We start from the raw sequence: 24,984 nt of genomic DNA, 5'->3' as shown, positions 1-24,984 counted from the left end.
GTGCAATTTTGCTTTATTCCGGAAAACCCGCAGTCCAAGTCGCGTAGTGACTATTCTGTCCAGTACATGCCGAAACAATTAGAAAAAATCAATACACTGCCTTTCTTAGATATGAGCCACATCTCTAACACTGACAAAACCGTCAACAAACGTGATGTAGAAGGATTCATCACTACAGTCCCACTTCATAGTATTAAAGCCCTAGTAAAATTGAAACAAATATAAGAGCTGAAAAATCAGTTTTCTCCGTAATAATCGACAAATAAAAGAAAATTATAACACACAGCCGTTTTATTTCGCAAATTAAAAAGCTGTGTATTTATAGTTTCATTTTTTCATTTTCATTTTCATTTATTTTTTAGGAGTAGGGAAAAACCCGTTTGATTAGAGACCAACAATTTGAACCTCTTTCTCAAATAGGCACAAAACCTACCCGTCTTTTCATATCAACAGAACACAATTCCAAATGATACAAAGACGTAGCTTAATCTAATACTTAATTTTACATACACTTTTTAAACATCGAATCTTATTCTAGACACCTAACACTACAGCAAAGCGAGTCTTCAAAACTGCACGAGATAGATTATAATCAAAGACATTACAGTACTGATTAAACAAACGACACATACTATTTACAACTTCATTTCTACCGTAATTGGTTCTACACAAAGGTAGTCGAAAAAATGTGTGAGAACGGAGTGCACGACGATGAATATCAAAATTAAACTTTTCTAACAGTTCAGGACAATCAACTCTAGACTGTATCACATCACAGGTGAACAAAAGTTTGGCAAGGTTTCGACGAGTGGAGAGTAAATTAAGGTTAATTAACTGACACCTGTCTTTGTACTCTGGTAAATTTGAGGGATCTGTCCACGGTAGGTTTCGTAACGTAAATCGAATAAACTTTCTTTGGATTCGTTCAATACGTAAAATACTGTTCTGATATTGTGGGGACCAAACAATAGCTGCATATTCGAGATTAGATCGTACCAAAGAACAATATAAAGTTTTAAGGCAATAAACATCAGAAAAATGTTTACCGGCACGAAAAATGAAACCTAGACTCTTGGAAGCTTTACCAACAACATATGAGACATTATCACGGAATGACAGGTTGCTGTCCACGATGACACCAAGGTCTTTGATTGAACTTACGCGTTCCAATGTGTGGTCAGAAATATGGTAATCTGACATTATAGTTCTATGTTTACGAGTGAATGAAATGATTGAACATTTAGTCGCATTCATGACCATCCTGTTCGTCTTACACCAATCAACAAAAACATCCAGCTGACATTGCAAAAAATCAGCGTCGTTGTGGTCGTTGATGACGTAGTATAATTTAAAATCATCAGCATAAGATAACTTGAAACATTTAAGAGACAGGTTTACATCGTTAAGATAAAGAAGAAAAATTACAGGTCCTAAATGGCTTCCTTGAGGAACCCCTGATGTTACTTGAAATGGTGATGATAAGCATTCTCCGATTTTAACAGACATAGAACGACCGATCAAATATGACTGTAACCAGGAAAGGAAGGAGCCAGTGAAGCCCAATCTCTCTAGTTTGGCTACTGCAATTTTGTGGTTAATTTTGTCGAAGGCCGCTGAGAGATCGATGTAAATTGCATCAACTTGAAGTCCTTTTTCAATGCAGCGGGTTATAAAGGATGTATACGATACCAGGTTCGTTGTGGTTGATCGGTGCGGCATGAATCCGTGTTGAGTTTCCGAAATGTAACTTGAACAGTTGTGAGTAATGAAGTCCATGACAACCAATTCAAATAGCTTGGAAGTGGCACACAAGGCGGCAATCCCACGATAGTTTGAGATGACACGTCTGCATCCCTTTTTGAAGACAGGAAATAAATACGACGACTTCCAGATTTCTGGAAATGATCCACAACGTAAAGACAGATTGAAGATGTGAAGCAAAGGGAACTGAAGAGCTGAAAAGCACTTCTTCAGAATAAGAGATGGGATGCCGTCTGGGCCAGGATTTGAGGAAGATTTGAGTGATTTTATAGCCGTCTCCAGCATTATGCTACTAACGGTAGGATGATTGCCAACAGTTGGGAGGTTAGGCGCATTGCTGGCAGCTTTTGAGACTTCTAGATCATCCAACATTTCATCCGAAAAAACGCTGCGGAAATGCTTCTGAAATGCGTGACAGATATCCGGAACAGTAGACACTTCTGTATCTCCAAGCTTCATGCATGATGGTAGGCCGCTCTCCTTTCGTTGCTCGTCGATATAATTCCAGAACTTCTTTGGGTTGTTTTTAAGATTTAGTTGTACACGATGCTGGTAAGCGGAGAAAAGTGCCTCATTCAACACTTTATATTTCCTATTGGAAGTGATGTAACGTGATCTAAGCAAATTTGTTCGATTTTCAGAGTACTTTTTAAGACAAGACCGTTTGGCTGACTTTAACCTCTTGAGACATGGATTGGACCATGGAGGATAGGTTTTTGTTTGCTGCTGTCGTTTAGGGGTGAACTGATCGATAGCATGAGACATAATGTCACAAAATGCCTTAGCAGCAGTGTGAGTATCGAGACCAACCAAAACTGAATCCCAATTGAATCCAGCAAGGAATTCAGTCATAGCAGCAAAATTTGTTTTTCCAAAATCGTAGTAGATACTTTCTGTTGTATCAATATATGTATATGTTTGTGGCAGAGAAATGCTTATGTGCAGAGCAGGGTGGTGGGTACAAGATTTAACTAGAGAAATGGGAGCAGCTGTCAAGTGGATTTCATCGTTGTTTAAAAAGTCCTCTGAAATGAAACAGAGGTCTAAAAGGCGCCCATTCGTGTTTGGTACATTGTTGATTTGGCATAAATTTGCTGTACTGTATCCGTCAAGCAGGTTGATCGATGAAAATGCAATTGTAGATTTCGATGGATCAGGAAAAAGATGCGATGAGCCGGTATTCCATGTTATGCCGGCCAAATTGAAATCGCCAATGACTACAATTTTGTCGCTGAGTTCCATTTGAGAAGAAATCCAGGTAAGAGATTCAAGATGAGCGTCAATGACGACAGGATCGTTCACTTTATCAGGTGGAATGTATATGACGCAAACATAGAGCATGTAAGTCGATAGGTTGATTGAGGCCCAGACTTGTTCAACTGAGCTGTTGGGGGGGTAAAGCTGACGACAGTTTAGCGATGACCGTAGAGCTAATAAAACACCACCGCCGCGAGTTTTACGGCTATTTTGCTCATTTCGATCGACTCTGTAGACAACATAGCAGTTTCCAAAAATTTGCGTGGACAAAGTTCTCTCATCTAACCAAGTCTCAGTAAAGGCGATGAGATCATAGGAGGCATCGGCGCATGCCAGCATATAAGAGTGTACGGATGTATTAATGCCACCAACGTTTTGGTAATAGCATGTTAAAACGGTTGCTAGACAAGGGATGATTGGAACCGATTTCGAACTGGCAGGCTTAAATGTTGAGGCCGGTTGTTGTGGAGAACATGTGATTGACGAAGGATGGGAGTTGGTGGTTGTTGGACGTAGGGTGCATTGTTTGGAGATGGGTTCATTTGAAGACCGTAAACTTGATGTGACTGATGACGTGGTAAACTAGTTACTCAGATGTGTCAATTATTACAGTGGAAGCTGGTTTTTCATTTTTGACACTTGCTCCAAATTTACTAGGGCTTTAAACATTTTACTGATTACAAAATTTGACGAAATTGGGGTATAATGCACACAGAGAAATATTTCATGCAAGAGATAATTAATGCAACAAACAACAGTGAAGATCCAACTATTCTACAGAGAAAGTGCGCAAATTGTGTAGAAACGTAGTTTAAAGCTATCAAACAGTTCATTTAAATTGAGTAATGTACCAAAAATTATACTATTTGACAGTTAAAGTCAGTCATAACCATAAACATAAAGCGATCAAATCATTTTTCCCCTGAAGAAGACGCCATAGCTGCGTCGAAACATCGGGTTAAATCATAAAACTCGTTTCTTCACAAAAAAAACTACGCTGCCGATATTTCTTTAATTTGGTGTTTGTATGAATTAGAATTTCCATTTATCATCCTGTTTTGCACATTTATCACAATTGTCTTGACTAAGTATAAATAAAATTCTCGATTGTCGTAAACTATCGATCCGTTTTCTAGAACGTCAGGTTAAAGCAATTACACCATATTCACTATCCTGCTACGATAATTATATTCCTAGATCTGCAAAAAGAAATCAAAAATTGATTATCTGAATTAGAATTATTTGAAAAGGAAATTTTGAAAATAAAATCTTACAATTGGATTCGAGCGGGCTTAAAACATTTTTTTAAGTTATTTAAAATCAAATGATTTTTTAATCCTTGGATGATCAGATCTATCGTCTTCTTGTTCTTGGCATTACGTCCTCACTGGGGCAGAGCCTGCTTCTCAGCTTAGTGTTCTTTTGAGCACTTCCAAAGTTATTAACTGAGAGCATTCTTTGCAAAACTTGCCATTTTCACATTCATATATCGAATGGCAGCTACGACGATACTCTATGCCTAGGGATGTCAAGGAAATTTTCATTACGAAAAGATCCTGGACCGACCTAGAATCAAACCTAGACACCTTCATCATAGCTTTGCTTTGTAGCCGTGGACTCTAATCACTCGGCTAAGAAAGGCCCCATCTAACGTTTAATTACTTAATTACGGCATGACTAAAATAAATCTCAATGATCTACAATAGCTACTTAAAAACCATCTGATATGCGAAACTCAACGAAGGAGAACAGGAACCCGGCTACAAGGGTATAGAAAACCCATCCACTTACCAATATTCAAAACAATACACCTCAATGACATCGCATGTATCAGTGCATCACAATTGGAGCTATTTGTCATCGGTAGGTAGGTAATTGATTGTCCCCGCATCGCACTTCTGCACGCAATCCAAAGTACCCAGATATCCGAACAGAAATGCGCGCGCATGATCTCACCTTCGAACGGCAGTTTCTCGAGACCGAAACTCACCACTCATCGATCACCGGGTTCACCTGTCGCGTACGCCGGTCGCAAGCAAATTCATTCGCGATGAACACAAAAACGTCTGTCGGCCTCGTCGACGACGCTGCTTGCTCGCCGGTTGTGGTCGACGTCGTCGTCGTCGTCGTCGGTGCGATAATAGTGGCAGACTTCATCTCGCCGTTTGAATTTTGGCAGCATTCTGTTGTGTGCATTGTTTTTCGAGCTAAGCACGTGCACGGTTTGCCGCCAGGCAGTCATTCGAGATCGGGGGTTCGTCGCTTACGGCAGTCGCAGTCTTTTGATGAATCGACTTCGGTCCAGCGGTAAATTTAGATCCTTCAGTAGCAGTTCAGCAGTGTAGTGGCGCGGAAGCATTTCCACCAGCTTTCCTATTGGACGGTGACCAGTGTGGTTCGAGACTCGTTACTTTTCCGGAATATCGTTCTTGGGATTTTGAAAGTGTGTTAACCCATTTGAAGGTGCTTTGTGAGCTGATCTTGAAGCGAGTTGTGAAAGTGATTCCAGCCGATCGGAGTCGACTGGTGAAGAAAGATCGCAACTCAGGATTTCTAGTCACAGTTTGATTTTTGTTTGTGTGATTGGGAAAACGATGGTATTTAGTGTGAATTGAATCGAAGACAAATCAACAACAGAAAAAGATTTTTAGAGGTGATCGTGCAGTCTATCGACAAAAAAATCAAATTCAAGTGAGTAATTGGTTTACTGGAATTGGTGAAGGAAGCAAACAAACTTGCAAAAAAAAAATAGATAAAGTGTATATTGATCTCAGTGAATAAGTGCTAAAGAAGAAGTTTGTAAACATACGGCACAAGAGGAGCAGCAAGGTGATTCCGTCATAAATTGTAGCTGACACACTGAACAACTTTAGACAGAAGAACAAAGCAAACGTCTAAGGAGACGTTCTTTAAAAGGATTGAACGGATCACCGAGCAGCTCCACTGAACCAGGACTTTTTCGCATAAGCACATTACAAACAAATAAAATTTATTCTGGAGAAACCGTAAGTTTGAAACGTAATTATTCGCTTGTACAAAAGGCTGGCAGGAAAGACAACTGAACAAATCATTGTTTGAATCTGTTTTTAGAACTTTTATGAACTTTTATAACACGCTCTGTTTTTGAGAGAAATGGGTGTTTTGTTCACAAAATTGTACATATTAATTGATTTTAATTTTATTTTCCACCACAATTCAATGTGAAGATGAATCGAAGCCAAACTTCATATTTTCAAGAGCACGAATCTGGAGAACCGAATACCCATTTGAACTGAAAACTTAATCGATTGGTTATTACCAGCTAGTGACCAATCGATTAAGTTTTCAGCTCAAACGGATGTTCGGTTCTCCAGATTCGTGCTCTTGAAAATTGGACGTTTGGCTTAGATTCATCTTCACCTTAAGGACTGTTCATTTTATAAAGTAGACACTTTTATGCTATATGGTTTTCTGTGTATTATTCAACTACTATTCTACGATGTCATGAAAATAGAAGATCAAATTCTAATTGAAGAATTAAATAATTTTTACAAAATTTCCTAAAAAAAGCTGTTCTTTAAAGTTTAACATTATTTTCCTCATAACATCCTCATATTTATGAACAAATTGTGTGTTGGTGCCCTTCACTATTCTACTGATAGTAGAGCTCCAAAACCACCAATAATATTACACCAATCTCTGACACTTGGTCACTCTATTGACTTATTCTTTTATGGCCAAATTTGCTGAAATAACATCCTTGAATATCATACTCTTTGAAACATGCATAGATATTAACCAACTTGCAGCAATTTTTAAACGTGTTCTCCAAATATTTAATTAGGTAGTCTTAGAATAACATATTACGAAAATAATATATGGAAAACAAATTCGATTCCATTAGAGCAGTGTTGCCTATTTTGATGGTTTTCATTTTTCTCTAGAAAAAAAACGATCAAAATTATTTTTATGACATCTGGAGAGTTTTTGCTTCAAAAATAACTTGATATTTTTAGCAAGCATCTTACTCATGATTATTTTGAAGACCAAGACCTGTTTGAAAACAAAAACATATAGATCTAGAAAGTATCTTATCATTCTTAGTTGATATATTTAACAAATGTTTTCAGTTTGCATATTTTCCTGCCGAATGGAAAAATGTTATGGTTGTACCAATTTTAAAACCAAACAAAAATCCTGCTTCTAGCTATCGTCCAACCAGTTTGCTGTTCTCCATCAGTAAACATTTTGCAAAGGTCATTTTGAACAGAATGATGGTGCACATCAACGAAAATTCCATTTTTACCAATGAACGGTACGGATTCCGCCATGGACAATCTACCACTCAGCAACATTTACGTGTAACAAATTTGATCCATTCCAACAAATCTGAAGGCTATTCTACTGGTTTTGCTCTTCTAGACATAGAAAAAGCATTCGACAGTGTTTGTCATGAAGGTTTGATCGTAAAATTAAAAAGCTTTAATTTTCCAACATACATTGTTAGAATAATTCAAAGTTATCTGTCAAATCGTACACTTCAGGTTAATTATCAGAACTCCAGGTCTGAAAGACTTCCTGTAAGAGCTGATGTTCCTCAAGGCAGCATTTTGGGACCAATATTATACAATATTTTCACATCTGACTTACCTGAGTTAGTTTAGGGATGACAAAAATCTTTGTTTGTGGATGATACAGGCCTTTCCACCAAAGGACGAAGCCTGCGTGTCATCTGTAATAGATTGCAAAAGAGTTTGGATATTTTTTCTTCATATTTGCAAAAATAGAAGATTTCGATGAGAGGGGTTCCAATAAATTGGTCAGATGAAGTTTAGTACTGGGGCTCATGCTAGATAAAAATTTAACTTTCAAAAATCACATTGAGAGCATTCAAGCTAAATGTGGCAAATATAAATATAAATGCTTTATTTTCTTTTTAACAGAAAATCGGAACTTTGTCTTAAAAACTAGCTTTTGTTCTTCAAACAAATTTTTAGCTGTTGTAATACCAGGAAGAAAGCTCTGCAGAGGATACAACATAAAATTTTGAAAATGATTCTGAAACTCCCTCGTTGGTATAGTACTAATGAGTTACATAGAATATCCAATGTTGAAACATTGGAACAAATGTCAAATAAAATAGCTAATAATTTTAGACAAAAATCGTTGCAATCTTCTATTGCCATGATTAATGCGTTATATGTTTAGTTCAAGTAAATTTAAAGGTTTTTTTTGTCTTATAAGCAGGTGAAATCAACTCACCTGTAAATATTCCTAACTGCTACGGAAAATGAAATGCAATATGTTGTAAACAAAATGTTAATAAAAGCTTAACTTTGTTATACCATATTAGGATGATAGTGCTGTCTAACACCGAACACTGAGATATAAGAAATGCATATTATGCCTGAAATACTTCGATGGATGATTTGGTTAACCTTAAAACAAATCGTCCGTTCTAAACGTTGTTCCTTATTCAAGTAAAATCTTATATAGGTGGCTTTTTTATAATCACAACATAGTACAATATTTGTCTGAATTTGTATGAGCCCTTCATAAGAGGTAAAATATTACCTTCTGCATATTCTACAAATACCAAGCTGATAATTACATGAGGTATTGTAATACCTGAATAATACATGATGGATTTTCATATGAAAAAGAAATTTTTCAATAGCAGTTTAATACCACCAGCAGTCCTCAATAGCAATCGAATACCAAAATGAAGTATTTTTAATTGTTTTATTTTTTTTTTTAATACCATTATAATACCTCATTGACAACTGAACAATACCTAATTATGGTGTGATACCAAAATATGGTATCCATAAATAATTGCGAGGTATTTTTTCCTCCTCGGGTATCCGCGAGCCGAAATCAAGCTATCCCTTTATTCAATAGTCGAATTTAATTACACTTCAAATGCTTGTACTTGTCGTTGTCACATGCCGAAATTGCTAGCTCGCGTCAATGACCGATGGTTTCCATCCGTTTCGATATCGATGTCAGCAGTCTCCTTGTCAACTCGCTGCTGTATGGCCGTTCGCATTCTTGTTAGCGTCCGGGTATCTCCGTTGCTAACTCGTGTTTTATGCAAAACTGGTTTGAGAATCTTCTTAGAGATGTTACGCCATTCACAAATTAATAGTGATATAAATAGCTCAATATTCAAAATCTACTCCTGATGGGAGCAGTCTTGCAAGACTCATATATGTGATAATAACTTGTCTGCATGACTTTTGGGATAACAGTACACTGAAGTCGTGTCCACCCTTCTTGGGCCACTCTATGGTTCAACAACTTCTGCTTCTTGGCATTACGCCGTTAATGCTCTATGAGCACGATTACGCCGTTAATGCTCTACGAGCGCGATAATTTTTAGCTGAAAGCTTTCTTTGCCAAAGTTGCCATTTTTGCATCGTATATCGTGTGACAGGCACGATATGCCCAGGTGGGGAATCGAATTAGGATACCTTCAGCAAGCCTTTGCTTTTTCATCCCTAATTTATTGTCATTTTCCAGGAAAATTGCTTTTTAACACATTTTTATTCTATCGAAATTGAAATATATGTTTTACAACCTTAGATTTTAACCCTCGAATATCATAGCATGGAAAAAGCTACATCATACATTTCATATACACCATACCGTTTTGAACAAATTTAATAGATAAACGCTTTCTTATTACGCAACAGTTTTGAGTTGCGTAATGAATCATCACACAACAATTTTTCATAAATTGTTAAATAATGGTGAATGCTTTCCGATATGAATTCTGATACCTTCAAGTGGTCTTTTACGAAATTGCAAAAAATGTTGTATGCAGCTCGTTGTAAAACTCGATATATTCAACACTCGTCGTAATTATTCAACATGGCATGCCTCGTTGAATAAATCTACGACACGTGCTGTAAAAATTTTATTCTGCGGCTTGTTGCGTGAACTACTATTACTATTATAATGGTGAATGCATCCAGATATTACGAAACAGCAAACAAAACTTGATTGTTCATGGAATCATGTTAATTTGAATTCAATTTTCTCAAAATTATGTCAAGTTAATGAAAATATAATCAAGCATAAATAGTCATTTTCTCAAATTCAATCGATTTCTATACTATTTGGAGTGGAAGTCACTTACTTGAATAGCGTGAAAAAGATGAAATTTTGTTAACTAGTGCTGTTTCTGCAGCTTCTTAAGAAAGGATTCAAAAATAAAGTCCATTTGAATTTTCCCGTCAAATATATTGAGCCATGAAAAGGGATTGAAAATTGTTCATTTTAGCCATAACGGGTGTGGGTGTTTCCACATTTTAATTTACATATATGTTCAGTGTATGACAGCGGTAGTGTGTTACTAATTGTTAAGAGATAGGCGGTGAAAAGTGAGTCGAGGTTTGCGCCTGTTATTAGTATGTAAAAGTGAACGGGGTTCATTATTTGATTCAACTTGCTAACAATGGAAGTCTTCATTAATAATCATCTCGATAGTGTGATATCAAGATATTGAACATGAAATCAGTTGGGTTTGAGAAGACTTTCGGGGTAGTACTAGAAAAATACTATGATTCTATATTTTAATGATAAGATGCTTTCATACGGTTCGATATGTGGAACTAAACTTAAAAATCAAAACCAAGTGTAACATGGCACTTACCATGAAATGACATCGTTTTCCACAGCAAACTGTAAATGATAAAAGAGTATCTGATTTGAAGTAAATGAATTAAATATTTAAAGATCCCATGCCATATAAATATAAAACAAGAACTACGAATCAATAAACATGAATATTACACAACTTCCTTAATGTTTTATAGCATCAGGCAATTAGATCGATAGCCAAACGTCACGAAACAGATTAAAGTTACAGTGTTTAGCAGACTACAAGGTGAACAGGTCTTAGCTTTATGTTTCTTGTACATTTAAAAGAATCTTCCGTATTTGGTTCCAAGCTAGGAATCAAAAGCAAGCCAAACCCGCTCGTAAATTTCATGATATGGTGATAAATTGATAGCATGCTATTTTAAGGGCGTCCACCAATCAAGGAATTCTTCCACCTTTATGTTGATATCCGTGAATGGGAAGCTTCTTTTGCTTGAAATTCCCGTGGATATTACAATAAAAACAAGAAATCAATCTATGAATTTTAAATAATCCTTTAAATCTGCACGTGTAAAACTTTCAGACAGCTGTGGCTTCAACAAACTTCTCGAAGGCTCTCGGGTTCCTAGGGGCTTCACCATGTTTTGGTAGTAGTTTACGCAAATTTATCCTAGAGATAAGTTATATATTAATTACACTATGTATCATTGAAAAGGACTTTAAAAGTGACCTACCGAAGGTCGTAAGTTATGTGGGCTAGATAGGTTTTTTGAATATATGTAACAACGCAAACCACTTAATAGTAGAAAGTATATCTCTCGGAAGTTCATGGTTTTCCTTGTAATAATCAAAAGTTGTTATAACAGTTACTTTATTTTATGGTCCTCCTCATCATTTCACACTTTGGTGGAACAACGTGAAAACTAAATATGGCAATAAATATATCTTACCCAAAATTGTGAATCCCATATAGACGGATTTCACGCCAACTCGACAAAGAGATTGGCAGTACCCCTTCAGAATTCAATGAAACTTTCTGGGTGTGAAGACTATGTGAAACTAAGATACTTTACATACTTTTTTTTTCAAAATCGATCTAGACTAACATTTGGAAAGGGTCAAAGTTTTCTTTTACTTTTTTTTATAAACTCGTATAACTTTAAAACGATAAGACCTACAAAAAAGTGTAGTATGGGGGACTGTCGTGAAATTTCCTGACGTTTTAGAGAAAAATATTGAAAAAATAAAAACACATTTTCTACACTGAAAAAAAAATATTCAAAAATTTAAAGTCGATTTAATAAAAACGGCCATTACAGATTTTGATCATCCTTAAGCAAAAAGTTTCGTAATTATTTTTTTTTAAAAGTCGTCCATACATTGCAAATTGGGCATATTTTAGAGAAAAAAGTTTTTCTAACATTGATTTTTTTAAGTCCAAAATGATTATTTTATTTTATTTTTATTTCGCTTTAAATAGTCTAGTATGATCGTATTTTCAAGTGATAAATGAGTTTCAACCGCAAAATAGATCATATTTGTTTTATTGGGAGTAGTTAAAAGAAATAAAACGGAATTATACAGATGAATATCAATCATCACGTGGTCCTTTTTCGCAAAATGCACCTCTTTCGGAAGAATTAGATGCCCATCCAAACACAACGCTTTCTATTTATATCCAATGCCTAGCCCGAGAGCGCATTATTTTTTAGGTAATGAAATAGCACACAACTGTACTGGCTGAGGTTTCTATTGTGTGGGCTTCCAATGGGTCGCGACGTTCTCAAACGACCGGTTACGGAACATGAGTCCGTTGCTCGATAAAAACTTGTTTTTTAATTATGAATCGTGGTTTACGGGTAATCAGCCGAGTGGAAGTTTAACAACTACCGAATAGCTAAACATTACATATAATTTGCAATTGGATTAGATGGACAAATTGATGTGAAGATTTTAGTAAAATAGCTAAAAATCGCAACTTCTCGTTCAAAAAGCTTTTTTGAAGCTTAACAATTACAAAGTAAATTTTCGTCATTTACTAGCAATTTTTTTAGATTTAATACTGTATTTAGAGAAAATAGTCCAAAAAGTGTGTTTGCAAAATCCTAGATAGCTCATGAAGCAGCAGATGGCGGCAGCTAATTTTTTTGCTTACGATTAGTTAACCTTCCAGTCGTCTCGCGGTTTACCACCGTCAGAACCACCGCGCTGCTGTTGTGAACGAAAAGCGAACTTTTTTCAGCAGTGTTGTACAATATACAACACCGCGACGACTGAAGTGTTAAGAAAATAAATTTTATTGTGAGTAAGAATAACAAGTGGGCCACGTGGGGCTTTTTTGCTAGAACAATTTTAGGATCGACATAAAAATTCTTTAGATATGTGATTCAAAATGCATAATTATTCATTGAATCTACTTTCAGATTTAGACAATAATCAGTTTAAAAATATATATGAAGTTCTCAAAATACAGGAATTTTTTTTAAATTTATTTGCATATGACTTTCAATAAACACAACATTATTCTCTTGATAAAAATTGAAGGGCCTTAATACACATATGGAACGTATTATATTAAAGTTCGTTTAAAAAATTACTTTAGTGATGACTTATTAAAAATATTATGTCAAGATTCAGTATGTTTTTTACATTTTAACAATACAAATGCATTGAAATCTAATCGAAGATTTGTATTTTCAAATATTCTCATATTTTATATTATAATATTCTTGATGAGTTATCCAGTATTTTGTAAAACACCGTTTTTGACTGTTTTTACTATTAGTATCATTATATCTAAAAATATGCTAGTAAATGGTGTAAATTCAATTTGTTTTTGTTAGGTTTTGAAAATTTAATAACGAATTATTTTTAACAATTTTTTGTACGGAAAAAAATGTCAAGATCGATTTTTTTTGGATGTTTTTTCTAAAGTGTCATACAGCGCCAATCAGGTCAGTGATAGAGGATAAATGTCTTCAGAAGAATTGTCAAAAATGCCTCCATAAACAACTTTGCAGAAGGAAGTTTTTTGCTATGATGCTCCTGTCAAAAGATAAAACTGATCATGATTGGTTTTGACTTATCTAGATCAAATCCGAACGAGTCTCAAATTGTATGAAAAACAGTCATTATGTTAAAACTTTGAAAACTTAAAAACTGTGAAATTCTACACTTTTTATTCAGAAATATTATATAAGGTTTTGTTGACATTTGAAAAAATTCTGACCGCTTCAATTTCTGTGTTATACATGTTGTAACGGTTGCATGGATGAACCGATTAAAATAAATTAATTTCAGATAAAATAAACACATTTTCTTTGTACAAACGGTTGATGCAAGTGCGGAATAGTCCTATCTTTCCAAATTGCATGCGAGTTGAGTTGGTCTTTCGTTCTAAACTGAGAAATTTGTAGGAAAATGGCCTAGGAGTCTAAAATCTAGTGACGTATTGAGTATGCGGTATTTCTCTTTATAATAAAATAATAGCTGTTTTTTATGTGCAAAACTAGAGCGAGGGAATTTTCTGATTCGCGTCATCCAAAAACTCATACATCAATTTATCTGACTTAACAGATAGTTTGTTGAACTTACGTAAACGCCTAGTAACCTGGGTTTTAGGCGCAAAATGAATCAAACGAACGCTAAACTAAAAAAAAATATTTGTTCGCATAATAATACTCATGTTCACATATATTACTAAACAAAAAAGCAAAGAAATTAAAATAAAAAGTTTTACTGGCGTTTACGTCGTATATGCGAACATGGACAGTTGAGGTGATTGTCCACTAAAAGTAAACCTACCCTACTGCGAGAATAGGGCCGAATGTTTACTCCTTTTCCTTTTTCCTTCAATTTTTTTACGATCGACCCATAGTTGCTGCAGAAGTATGCTGACCATAAGTCCCGTATTTAACGGTACAGTACCGTTTTCACTACCTCGACACGAGCTGTTACGAAATTTTATTGAAAATGCTTCAATTGTCCCGTAATTTTGGGTATTAAGAACAGATCCAAAATATAAAACAGCACGGTTTAATAAAATTGTTGAGTTCTGCATTACTTACCCATCAATTTGTTCAGTAACTTTCCAGTTTAAAATTTAATGTGTAGTATTTTTAAATAACAAACACCTCTTGTAATATAAATTTCGAGATATTTTGAAGGAACACAGTTTACATCAACTTTTTAACGTACTTTCACTTGTAACGTTCTACGTTTTTTGTAGTTTAAAAACATTAATAATAAACAAAAAAAAAACAACAAGTAATTTCAGTTTTTATAGCGTTGAATAAAAATATGTTGATTGCGTTCGTAAAATGCAGCGATCCATGTAGCGTAAGCAAATGTGGATTGCGTTTGCCATAACGAATTATGAAAGCTTTGCAAAGCGCCATGTACACATTTTGGCGGACTACAGGCGTAATTCAGATTTGTCGCCATACCTACCACACGCCATGCAAAAGCAGTTGGCGCGATTTTCTATAATAGTTGCTTTTTGTTTGAATAGTTGGACGGTCAGAATAGGCAGTTTCTTGGCGCAAGAATTTCTTCAACTCGTTCATTTCGCTACGAAGTTGGCTGGAGAGCAGAAGTGCGCGAGTTTAGTGAACCAATTACGTTTAATTAAAGTAAATTTGAAAAGTTAAAGTTTATTCTGGTGAAATTGAAGTTTAAATTAAAGGTAAAAGTTAGTGAGTGAGTTAAAGTAACAAGTTGTATTAAACGTTTTGTGTATTTCTTTCTTTAGAGGACCGAGGTCCGTGAATAATTCGCGATTCTGCACAAAAGTGTTCATTTATTTTATTTCAATACGGAAAAAGGTAATTATGTTTAATTATAAGATTGAAAACTTAAAACTAATGTGATTTCGCGTTGGACATGCAGCGCTCTGCGCTTTTTCCGTACGGCTGGATTTCTACGTTGACATTCGGCATCCGTCCCCGCCGAATCGAGAATTTTGGTAGTCCGTTCGTCGAGAATTCTGGAGTCCGTTTATCTTCGAGACCCGTGTGCAGTGCAAAGGCCCGCCTTTTAATTAGGTAGCCAAACGGAGGCGTGAGTGAAGTCGCTAAAGCTCTTCTGTAGCGAATTTTTCTCCTTCGGACGCCAATTACCGAAGCAAAGGTCCCATTCCGTTACTCCTAGTGGACCCATTTCCGAGAGTTCGGTTCGTAGAAGCGTGACGCCAATTACACGCCACGAACCTCGATCCTAACCCAAAGATAGGGCTGCATCACTCCCCGCTCGGATTAGCGGACAGGTACGCGAAGCCGGGTCGCTGGGTACGTGTATTCCTATTGGCAGGAGCGGATCGTCCCGGGTATTACTCGGCGAAATCGCCGTCTTACTCTCGTGAACAGTTCGAAATCGGAAGCTTCCGTTCCAGCCGCCACTCCCTCCGCAACGATACTTCGGCCATTTTGCACGCGGGTCAATTCATCGCTGCCCGCCGATTTGCAGCACGGACCGCCATCGCCGAGGTCGACCGTCGCCATCATCGAGTCTGCGGAGTCAACGTTCCGTTCCCCGTCAACGAGCCTTCATCGAGTCAACGTAAAAGCCTGCGCAGGTACGTCAAGAGCTTATTTTACATGGCCATGTTTGCTCTTTTTCCATTCCGTACGGTTTTCCTTTGTCCAACCCGAATGAATGGTGAATTCGATTCCTAAAATAAAAGTTTTGAAGAAAGATTAAGTTACCTTTTCCGTTACGTTTAACTATGCTTAAATAAAACTACTCGCTAACTAACATTACGTTTCGTTCCGTTTATTAGCTCTTTTGAGTAAGCATCCTCTTCTGAAGTCCCTAAAACTTTAAGGCTGTGGAGGAGTAAAAGTCATTCTTGCGTTTGATTTTCTAGTGTTGTTTACCAAGAACCGTTCAAAACTCTCCCAGAGAGAAAAAGTCTCTAAACGTCGGGCAAATCTGAACACGACTGGTGGTCTCTCATTGAGAGTGGCGCTTAAGCCACCGAGTTTGCTAATAATCTCTAGTAAAGTTTTACGAACGGTTACACACTGAAAACATCTTTTCGTATCTTATCCAAAATCCATTTCGTAAAACAAGATTTCGTACATATAACGCTTTTTTCATTCATTGTACGAATTATTTGTACTTGACAGAATTTCGCGATTCAGTGACTTTACGAAATAATCGTAAGATGTACGATATACAATTCGTAGATGTGCGTTATCGTGTTGTTCGTATTACGAATTGTTTAGTATTACGAAACTGATCGTTTAATCTACGAAATCATTCGTTGTTTTTGCAACGAAAGGTTTCGTAGACACATTTCGCAAAATACAACATGACACGACCGCAGCCGAGGGAGGTAAGAAGAAGCGCGTGTAAATGTTCGTTCTGAATACGAAACAAACGAATTTCGATTACGAAATGTTTAGTACATTATAACAATCATTGTTTGTTTTGATTTCGAGCTTGAATCATATTACGAAGCTGCAAATACGCATAAGGCGGCATCCACAAATTACGTAACGCTCCAATAGGGGGGAGGGGGTAGCCTCAAGCGTTACGACTCATACAAAATTTTAAAAATTTCCATACAAAAAGCGTTACGGAGGGGGGGAGGGGGTCGAAAATTTCCAATTTTAGCGTTACGTAATAAATGGATGCCGCCTAATCGAATTTTGCTTCACGGCGTCAAAATCTCGATTATTACCAAACTTCCATGTAACTCGGATATTTTTGCGAAAACGTTCAGAACTTGGGTTTAAACACCAATTACGTTAACTGCTGAAGAAATACTCTGTCGGCGAAATTTTTCCAATAAATTTTATTTGGGATAGTTTTAACTTCAAAATTGGCATATTACGAATTTAGTATAGAGGAAGGTTTGAAAAACCCAAATTCGCTGACAGATTTTTTTACTATCGGGATATAAACATTTTGACAGGATATTTTTCTGAATACAAATTTGAAGTTAATGGCAATTCGGTAAAAACCAAAATTTTGACAAAGTGCGATATTCAGCAGAAACAGAATAATTATGCAATATAAGAAATTATGCAAGAAAAAACTACTGCAATTTACAAACAAATATTCCAGCTTTTACGTACTTCGTGGCTACTGAATTGTCCAGTATTTGTACTTCATATGTCTCGTTTCTTCTGCTCTGCCTATGTAGAACAGATGAGGAGGAATAGTATAACAAACGCATCTTAACCAAAACACATATTCTGTACTGTAGCTATGGTTTTGCGGTATGCGTTTTCAAAAGATTTCAAAAAACCACCATGAAAATAGACGTCACCTTCGAATCAGTTCCTAAATTTGGACATCTGGGTCACACACACACTCGGCTCCTAAGTTGTCCACCTCAGTGACCACATCCGCAATTCGGCGGCTCTGTGGAAATCATCGTTCAAAAATAAACGAGCTTATTTGATCAGGTTTGATACGTTTTTTAGCCACATTGCGTCGAATGCACTGTTCCCAACGAACGGTTACGTGACAGATTGCGTTTGAATTTTGCATCCACGCTGAAGCGCGCGCTCACAATTCGTTCATCTATTCATTCGTTCATACGCTTAGTCGGATCAATGGAATTCATTCAACGACGCGTCGACCCTTGATGGTCATCCACCAACCAGAGGCAGACGCAATTTTATTACTCATTCGTCGCGACGCACGCCGTTGAACGTGTGCATTCATGCGGTAGCGATATCAAGATAGGTAGGTACTCTGGGGTCTAGGAACACACCGGCAAACGGGCACGCCAAAAGGGATGAGGTAATGCTTTCGATGGCACTGCGCGCTTAGCTTTTGTCGACCTTGAAGCCGGGAGAAATTCTACTGGGTGCGCGGGAGAGAAACCTGTTTCGAGCACTTGACATTTCATATACGTCTCCCTTATTAGCAACGGGTCGAGGGTGGAGAGGAAAGGTGAACATTGCAATGGTAATTTGTGTCCGATAGTTACATGGAGAATGGCTAATTGTATGTTTGGCTGTGATCACATAAATCTAATAAGTTTGAAATGGAAAATGTAATTGAACGTTGAAGCATTGAGTCAAGAGTCTTGGGAAATCCATAGACTGACAAGAATCGTTTCAATCAGAATGATAAACTGCACTCATTACAGTTGGCTGCCAACAATAACCAACAATAAATCCATTGCCACCATGACCGACAGCTCAAGATCAAGATGATCGACCAATCTGCACATATGGCACGGTCAGAAGTTCGCACTTCTGCTTGCATTCTGCTGCCCAGGCTGTGGATTTACCGAAGGCAAGCAACATCTTGACAAGTGCAGCGCAAGCAAATAAAGATTGAACCCTTGAATCAGGACCTCCGTGGCCCTAACCTATAGCCTAGGCGGCGCATAGCATCGATCGGCTCATTTTCTTCTTCCACAGTACAGAGGCAGAGAGTTACAGAGACAATGGTACTTGGTGTGCAAATATATAGCGCTACTGCTGGCGCTGCATCGTCACTAGGACAGGGCTTGTCCGTCGTTGGTCATTCGAGGTGGAGTGATTTATGCCTTAACACACACTTGACAGACGCGGGACGGCTGCGGTCATGTGGCCGATGGGGACGAAACAACAAAAGATTCGGTCCTTGGCGTGGATCCAATCCGCGTTGTCACGACCACACACAGCAGCAGCGATATGCATGAGCGTAGCCAGGTTTTACATATTTGTCTTGATACTAGAGAGCTACAGGGTGTACTTCTCCAGTTGCATCAAACGTTAAGGGTTGTCAAGTCTTCTCCCACTGCGTACAGCATGCGTGGCTTCCACGAAGTCGTCGACCTCTACCTGGTTTCAAGCTGAATATTATTTTCCCTATTCTTTCTTCCAACATTCGCACTAAGTGACCAGCCCACTGAAGTTTTCTGTATTTTACATGCATACTAATATTTGGTTCTTTATACACTTTGTTTGATATAACTAGTTATATATGCGTCTGCGCCACTACTTTTTATTTTCTTCTCAAGTATTGTCCGCAGCACTTTACGCTTAAAATACCGAAAACTTCCCGGTTTGCTGCTTTACCGTCCAAGTTTCGTGGTTACGTTATCTCTCTTCTACAATATCGAACACATTTCTATCAAACACTACCTTAGCACTAGAGCTACCTCTGCAGTCCGAACAATTGATTTCAAGAGATCCAACGTAGCACGTATCAGGCTAATTAGTTTTGCCGGAAATCCATGTTCGGATATTATCTGATACAGCTCATTCCTTTTATCTGAATCGTACACTGGGTTGTAAGTCCACAGCCCGACGGTCATCATTCAGGATGTCTACTACCTGGAAAAACCTGGAAAACCTGGAATTATCAGGGAATTTTATTCAACCTGGAAATACCTGGAATTCTCAGGGAAATTTGGCTACACTCAGGGAAACTATTTTGAAACAGTCCTACCATCTACACTGTTTCAAAATAATTTGTGGTTTTTGTGACAAAAGATCTCCTCAACCATAAAATTTGTCGGCTGCGCCGCTATCAAAACGCTAGTTGACATCTTCAGTCTATTTAATGGTTTTTGATTAATCATGATGATGTTTAGGCAAGTATTCAGAACTTAAGATTGCCTAATTGGTAAAGACAAGTACAGTTCCAGTTGGGTGTCGTTCATAAGCAGTTGATAAGTTGAAAACTGAAATTACAGAATTGTTTTCTCGTCTATTATACAAAATAAATAAACACCTGGTGCAAAATTCTAGAGCCTCCAGAGAAACCTACAAAACCTATTGTGCGACTATTCCACAAGTTCTTAATGATATTTTTCTCAGATCTTCAGAATGCTTCAGGAATTCTAGTAATTTCTCCAGTGATTTCTTCTGGAATACGTTCAGAAATTTCTTCAGAGATGCTACCTGCGATTTTTCAATGGGTGCTTAGAGGAATTTCATCAGGATTTGGTCCAAAAATCTTAGAGCGCTCTATATAATGCTTCCACAAAAGTTAATTCGTTTCGACATTTTTCCACGAAATCGTACTATAATTCCTAGGCCGAGTTTTTCATTTATTCAAAACATTTTCATAAGGATTTTTTTCAAATATTAATCCACGATTAGTTTCTGGAATTTCTCCAATAATTCTTCATATTTTTTTAGATATTCGATGATATCTATTATATCAAACATTTAGGAGGTCTTTCAGAGATCCCCGAAGAAATTCCAAAAAGGCGTACTTAGAACTCACACAAGTTTCACGTGAGGTTTCTCCATGTGTTCCGCGTCATTTGGCCGAATGTCATTTGGCCGAATGCCGTTTGGCCGAAATTGAAAACAATATTGAACTACAGTTAGCATACATTTGTAACGAATTTCAATAAATTTATTCAGCTCATTCTTAAAGAAGGATAAATAATCATTGTGTAATTAGCTCTTTGGTGTTAGTTCGGGAAACTGTCAATGCTAAAAGAAGAACATCATAAATGTACGCAATTATTCACTTCCCTGGTAGCGGTAATAGCTGTGAGCAGAGGTTTCACATCGCGTTTGTAGTCAGCTTTTGACAGTAACTTAAAACGATTTACGACTTATTCGTCCTTCTGCTGGATCGGTTTAACTCGATCCCTCAAATCGTACTAAGTAAAATACTTCATAGTTATACCAATAACAAGTCTTGGTTTCTCTTTTCACAACGGATAAACAGTGAGCTTCTTTGACTAAAGTGTTCACCGAGTCGTTCGGTTTACTATCATACATAAGCAACGGTGGAATTCATGGTGAATTCAGTTAACACGTTGCAATCTTAATCTTTGAGGGAAATGATAGCTCACCTAAGTTAATCCTTGTCTTGAAAATTTGTTTCAATTAAGACTCTCTATGAATGTGTTATAAGCCTCAATTCCAATAGCTATGAAAAATATTTTTTTCTTGAACGAACAGCCAATGATCAAAAGAAGGAATAATCACTTATGAAAATTTATGCAAGTGTAATGCAAATAATCGTTATATAAGTATAACTACAAAGAACTGCAGATAATTTAAAGAAGGTAAAATACCCAATTAAAAATTTAAGTCAAATTATTGCCGATAGTATTATTAGTATATATGTCTTATGACACTAATGTAAGTCGAAAGAATAGCCTATGTTTAAAAGAAGGAACAATTTATGATGAAATCATTAAAAACACTTGTCACCCTTGCTCACCGTTGGTAATCCAGAGACGAACCAACTATCAGCTTAGGGTCTCGACGCGATATATGTAGTTCACAACCTCGTCCAGATTTAACGGGTCGATTAAATCATTCTCTTGAAGCACTTATTAAGCGACAAACCTGACGTCCTGTTGAATCATAATAACAACAAACAAAGTAGCTGATCAGTTACTGGGCCATACTTATGAATCCTACACATCAGCGATGTTTGTTGTTCATAATTCAGCTAAACGACCCGTTCGGCCAAACGGCATTCGGCTAAATGGCGTTCGCCCAAACGGTATTCGGCCAAACGGCATTCAGCCAAATGGGCGGACACCTCTCCATAATTTTCATTCGAAAATCAACGCAAATTTTTTATTTTTTCCAAAGCAATCTAAATTTTTTTTCTTTAAATTTCGATAAATGACTAGAAAATATATAAAGATTTCATAAAAATTCTTCAAAAAGAAAAATGAAGGAATTCCTGAATGAATTCTTAAAGATACTCCAAACGGAAATGCTGGAGGTAGTCCTAGATAAATTGATGAAATATTTTTTGGATGGATGATTCCTGATGTGAAACCCTTAGAAAAATTCCTGATTGAATTAATGAAGGTACATAAAACAAAATTTTTGGAAGAATTACTGAGAAAGTTCGTGAAAATCTCAGAAACTCCTGACGGAATCTGCGGAGTATTACGTGGAAGAAATCTATAGTAAATCGAGCTGTTATACTTGTTGTAACGTCATGAGAAATTCCAAAAAAGGCCGTAGAATTATACATAGTATCTGTTCAACGTAGCAATCAAACTCTCATCTCGTGCTTCCTGTTAGGTATCCCTTAGTATTCATCTCGTTTTTTAAACAAGAAGTAACTGAAGTCATTATTTCTAATACCAGCTTTGATTTCCCCAAAGAAAAACGCTCTCCAGAAAAATATTGTGGGTACGTCAATGAAGTCCATACATCTGAATCCTATTTTAAGCGAAAGGATATGTTTTTCTTAAGATCGCATTGACTATTTTTTCATATCTGACTTTGATGATTAAAGGCCCATTCTGATCATTTGATAAACATTCTTGATTTTCATAGCAAACAACAAAAATCACTTTTTTCTAGATAAATTTATTTCGAAGATAGGGAGCTGGGTCCTATTCTTGGCACTTTTGATTCACTTCGACAGTGGGGTTTTTTGAATGCTACAGAGCTCATATTTGACCACAACATGCGTCGTACGCTTCTTATTTCAAAGTTTCAGACAATTCTACTGAGAAAAACTTTCCATGCCAATGCGAATCATGGAAGTACCCAAGTGGTTCTGCACCCAACCTTTCATTTGAAAAAAAAAGTTTTTATTCTTCTTAAATTAACTAATAGTTAATAACTATTCGTAAGTTTTGGTGAATTTATTTAACCAAGAGTTATTTTCTAAAACCTGGAGATCTCAGGGAATTGCATTTCTGTAAATAAGTAGACACCCTGATCATTAATGTGTTCACCCTTTTACTCGCTACATTTCCATTTTCAACGTCCCACAACTATATAAAGTGTTCCTTTTACCTGGACCTACCGCCGTTTTATCAGTCAGCAACCTTCCCTCTCGATAATTGTGCCGTGGGCCGTTGACCTTTGCATAAAATCTCCGCATATCGTTCCGGTTCAAGCAATCTTGTGCTCCGGCCATCACACTTGTCCTGGTTGGTGGCTCGACTCTTCCGGGTACCAACCACTAGCATACGGCTTCTGGTGCATTCTTCACGTCTGTCACTCTCTGGCACTCTTCATTGAAATAGTCGTTTCGCATTCGTCGTTAACCATTGCCAATCAGATCCCGCGCCGTTGTAGTCACAGCTTCTTGCATAGCGTCCCACACGCTGTGGACATCTTCAGAATTGTCGATTCTTTCCATCTGCTCGACTAGCTGCTGGCGGTACTGTTCACTTGTGAACGAGTGTTGAATATTCAAGAGTATCGTTCTCTTATTTCTAAAACTCGCGAAACTGGATAGCAGCGCGCGAATTTCAGCTGCTGCGAGACCAAATGATCCGAATCGATAATAGGGCCTCGAAAGGTGCTGACATCTATGACATCTGAGAAACAACACATATCTACTAGCACGAGGGTCTATTTGAGAGCAGACTTTGCCACACGGATGTTTGTGGGTTGGGGCTGCTCAAAATTCAAGTTTGAAAATCCAATCTCCCGTATCTACTATACTGCTCTTACCATAAAAATAAAGTTCTGTGAAATTTTCAGTTTTTTAGGTGAAAATTTGAAGTTTGAAAATCCAATCTCCCGTATCTACTATACTGATTTTACCATAAAAATAGAGTTCTGTGAAATTTTTAGTTTTTTAGGTGAAAATTTGAAGTTTGCCCAAAGACGATGTAGATTTATATGGAAATTACTATGGAGAAATTTAGAAAAATGTTCCAAACAGATAAGTATTGCAATGTAAGTATGGCCAAACCTCTTTACGCTCACTGTTTCTCCGCTTCCTCTTTTACGCCTCCTTTTTTACGCTCCAAATTCCAACTTACGCTCCTGCCTGATGACGACCCACGAGAACCAATATGGGTATTTCTGGAACGGGATCGATGAGAAGATGCCGAAAATTGATGCTTGACGCCATCTTGGAATCCAAGATGGCGACTTCCGGCTTGTTAAAATCACTTTAAACCCATGCAATATGAGTATTTTTGGAACAGGACCGAATAGTAGGTGACGGAAACCGTTGTCCGACACCAATTTGGAATCTAGGATGGCAACTTCCGGTTTGTGAAAATCGCTTCAAACCCCAACAATACGAGTATTTTTGGTACGGCCTTGATTTCGTGGCCGTGCGGTTAATGTCGCCAGGCAATTAATCGCATCGTTTCATGGGGTGCGGGTTCGATTCCCACCTCAGCCGTCGAAACTTTTCGTCAGTAATGTTTCACGGCTGTACCACTGGAGCATGCTGTCCGTTGTCTAGTGTTAAGTTACAGCTAAATGCCTGAAGACGGTGTCCGTGTCTTAAATTAAAAAAAAAAAACGGTACCTATGAGAAGATGACGGAAATCGATGTCTGACACCATTTTGAAACCCACTTCCGGTTTGTGTTTCCGAGATATCTTTGAAAGAAGCCTAAAGTTGGGCCCAAGTCTATGTTGACGCAGGGTAAATATTTGAAAAACTTAAATATAAGATTAGTCTTGCTAGTAGTTAATTTGATTTCATTTTCATTTATTTGGGGGGGGGGGGGATTGAACCCAAC

General features: G+C 37.2%; 1 protein-coding gene across 1 annotated transcript in view; it reads left to right on the top strand.

Moving 5' to 3' along the window:
• Positions 1-5,342: 5,342 nt before the first annotated feature.
• Positions 5,343-24,984, top strand: part of LOC5569266 (delta(9)-fatty-acid desaturase fat-7) — a 74,191-nt gene continuing 54,549 nt past the window's right edge. The window contains exon 1 of the mRNA XM_001658361.2: positions 5,343-5,709. The gene's annotated coding sequence lies outside the window, so the exon portion shown is untranslated. The remainder of the gene's footprint in view (positions 5,710-24,984) is intronic.

The sequence above is a fragment of the Aedes aegypti genome, chromosome 1 (assembly GCF_002204515.2).
Source record: "Aedes aegypti strain LVP_AGWG chromosome 1, AaegL5.0 Primary Assembly, whole genome shotgun sequence".
NCBI lineage: Eukaryota > Metazoa > Arthropoda > Insecta > Diptera > Culicidae > Aedes > Aedes aegypti.
This window is presented reverse-complemented; position numbering and strand designations above follow the sequence as displayed.